At 40.2% G+C, this 3,132-nt stretch overlaps 1 pseudogene; it reads left to right on the top strand.

The window, feature by feature from the left end:
* The first annotated feature begins 842 nt into the window (after positions 1-842).
* LOC105824918 lies at positions 843-1,599 on the top strand (annotated as a pseudogene).
* Positions 1,600-3,132: the final 1,533 nt, after the last annotated feature.

Below are 3,132 nucleotides of genomic sequence, written 5' to 3' on the forward strand. Positions count from 1 at the left end.
ATAACTTCCCCTTAACCTTTGGATCTTCAATCTGAAGACTTCTGTGTCATGTACAACTAGGATCAAATAAATTTGTTATGCCTTTTTTCTTTTAAAACTGCTTATTGTCAATTCATTTAGCAGACTTAAACTCGAACCCGCAGAAAGAAAGTTTCAACTTCCTTACGAAGATATCCCAATCGTTTCTGGACTTTTCTTGGGCAGACATTCAAAAGTCTTGGGAAGCAAAGTAAGAGAAATCTCTTTCTCTGTCATATCAGGCAGAAACGGAAGGAATTAGTTCAAATGAATTTAATTTATTAAGCATTTTGTGTCTCCTAGAAAGCAAGCACTATACTGGGAAGATCTCCAAGATGAGATAGCCCAGCCTTTACTCTTGAAGAGTTTATAATCTCTTCCATGAGCAAGATTTAAACTATGACACTAGAAATCAAGTAAGACAACACAGGAGTTTTTAGTCCAGCACTTGCAAGGAAAGAGAGATGGCCATGGGCCCAAGGGACATTGAAGCTGCTCTAAAGGAGGTGTGCCCAGACTGGATCCAAAGAGTGGGGAAGATTTAGTTACCTGAAAAAGACGAGGAGCAGATTTCTTGGTGAGTGGTGGCTGGTGTAGGGGCACAGGGATAAGAGGTAAGGGAGAGGATGCAGAGGTGGATCAGAGGTAGATGGCACACTGGATGGGGGCATGGTGGACGTGTGTGTGGCACAGTAAGGGGCTGATGCAGTCGCGGCTCCTATCTTGCTAACAGAGGGTAAGAGGGGAAGAAATGGCAGCACAAGGCCAGGCTGAAACCCAGGCACAATCTTGTACTGTCTAAGAACATGCACAGCCAGAGCTGCTTCAGGATGAAGCTGAATATCTCCTTCCCAGCCACTGGCTGCCAGAAACTCATTGAAGTGGACGATGAACGCAAACTTCGTACTTTCTATGAGAAGCATATGGCCACGGAAGTTGCTGCCGATGCTCTGGGTGAAGAATGGAAGGGTTACGTGGTCTGAATCAGTGGTGGGAATGACAAGCAAGGTTTCCCCGTGAAGCAGGGTGTCTTGACCCATGGCCGTGTTCGCCTGCTACTGAGTAAGGGGCATTCCTGTTATAGACCAAGGAGAACTGGAGAAAGTGCAAATCTGTTTGGGGTTGCATTGTGGATGCCAACCTGAGCGTTCTCAACTTGGTTATTGAAAAAAAAAAAAAAAAAAAGGACAGAAAGTCCCTGGACTGACTGATACTACAGTACCTCATCATCTGGGGCCCAAAAGAACTAGCAGAATCCGCAAACTTTTCTATCTGTCTAAAGAAGATGATGTTCACCAATGTTGTAAGGAAGCTCTAAACAAAGAAGGTGAGAAATCTAGGACCAAAGCACCCAAGATTCAGCGACTTGTAACTCCACACATCCTGCAACATAAATGCCGGCGTATTGCTCTGAAGAAGCAGCGTACTAAGAAAAATAAGGAAGAGGCTGCAGAATATGCCAAACTTTTGGCCAAGAGAATGAAGGAGGCCAAAGAAAAGTGCCAGGAGCAGATTGCCAAGAGATGTAGGCTGTGCTCTCTGAGAGCATCTACTTCTAAGTCTGAGTCCAGCCAAAAATAAGATTTTTTGAGTTAAATAATAAGACCATATCCTATATAAAAAAAAAAGAACATGCATAGCCAATACTGAATAACAGAATGTAACTAGTTCTGAGAGATATCTGAATAAGATTATTCCATAAATTGCAAATTTATTGATTTTAATAGCACAGAAAAATGAATTTCACAAAGTACATTACACAACACTTACTTGTAAATCCATGCAAAAATTATATAAATGCGTTGGACAACTACTCAACCAGGAGATACAAAGTGGAGGGGAGAAAATAAAGGTCAAGAAGTATGTTTTCAGTGCAAATAGAGGGTTATGCTGTCCTAAATCCTTTTCAAACACAAACACAGGCCATATATGTACTGGCACATATATGTGCATGTATATGTGTGTAGGTACATACATATGGACAGGTTTATCGTTAAGGAAAAACTAAACTAACCAGAATTAACCACAATATTTAAAATACCACTTAAGAGCCATTATTATAAATGACAATGATGATAACAATAGTAATAATAATCATCACTAAAAATATAGTATATTTTCTATAACCCTCAAAGCATTTTCAAATTGTCAGTGTGATCTTCTCAATAACCCTGTGAGGTAATCAAAATTATAAATTTTCTGATCACCAAACTAACAAACAAAGCTAATATATTTAATATATTAGAGTAGGAGTTTCTTTTCCACCTAGATTCTAGATATTCTCCCAAGGGCCATGGTAGAGATTCCAGTATTATTGTATACTTCTAAATTTGTATGCTATGGGTATATATGACTATGTGCATTTTTCAGAGGAGAGGGTACATGGATTTAACAAACCTATAAGCCCCCAAAAGTTAAGAAACACTGAAAACAGAGAAAGAAATAGCTATGAATTTGACATTAACAAAATGTTTTGACGTTTAAAAATGTCATAGTAAGATATACTATTTGATGTCTTTTGCTTGTACCTATGTAGATATATACAAATAAGGTTAACAGACAGAACTTCTACTTCTAGACATGATGGAGTAATCAAGACAAAATTTACCTTCCTACCTTAAGCTAGAAAACTGAACATGTGTGTGTGTGTACACACACACACACACACACACACACACACACACACACACACATGAAACAACTGTTCTCAGATGTTGGACAACAAGCACCACAGGATAGTCACCCTTGAAAGAAGAGAAACAAACAAAAGGAACCCCACAATTTCCTCAGCTTACTGCTTGGAGAGAGTTTTCAGACTAGAGTACAGGTAAAGGGGAACCAAACAGAGCCTCATGGTCTCACTGAGCTGAGAAAAGAATCTGGAGTTTGGGGAGGTCAGAGTGGCTCGGATTTACACAGCAAAATACTAAACGGAGGGGCCTGCACAGGCAGAGAGCCCTAAACATCGGCAGGGGATTTCCTCAAGTCTGTGGCTGAGTATTGTTCTGTCCTTCTATGGGAGAAAATACCCAAGACCAGAAAGCACGACCAGAGAGGATCAGACAGAACCACCCATTATGCCTACCCAGAACGAGGAATAATTCACATTTCTGC

The sequence above is a fragment of the Propithecus coquereli genome, unplaced genomic scaffold (genome assembly GCF_000956105.1).
Source record: "Propithecus coquereli isolate 6110/MARCELLA unplaced genomic scaffold, Pcoq_1.0 Scaffold77, whole genome shotgun sequence".
Classification (NCBI taxonomy): Eukaryota; Metazoa; Chordata; class Mammalia; order Primates; family Indriidae; genus Propithecus; species Propithecus coquereli.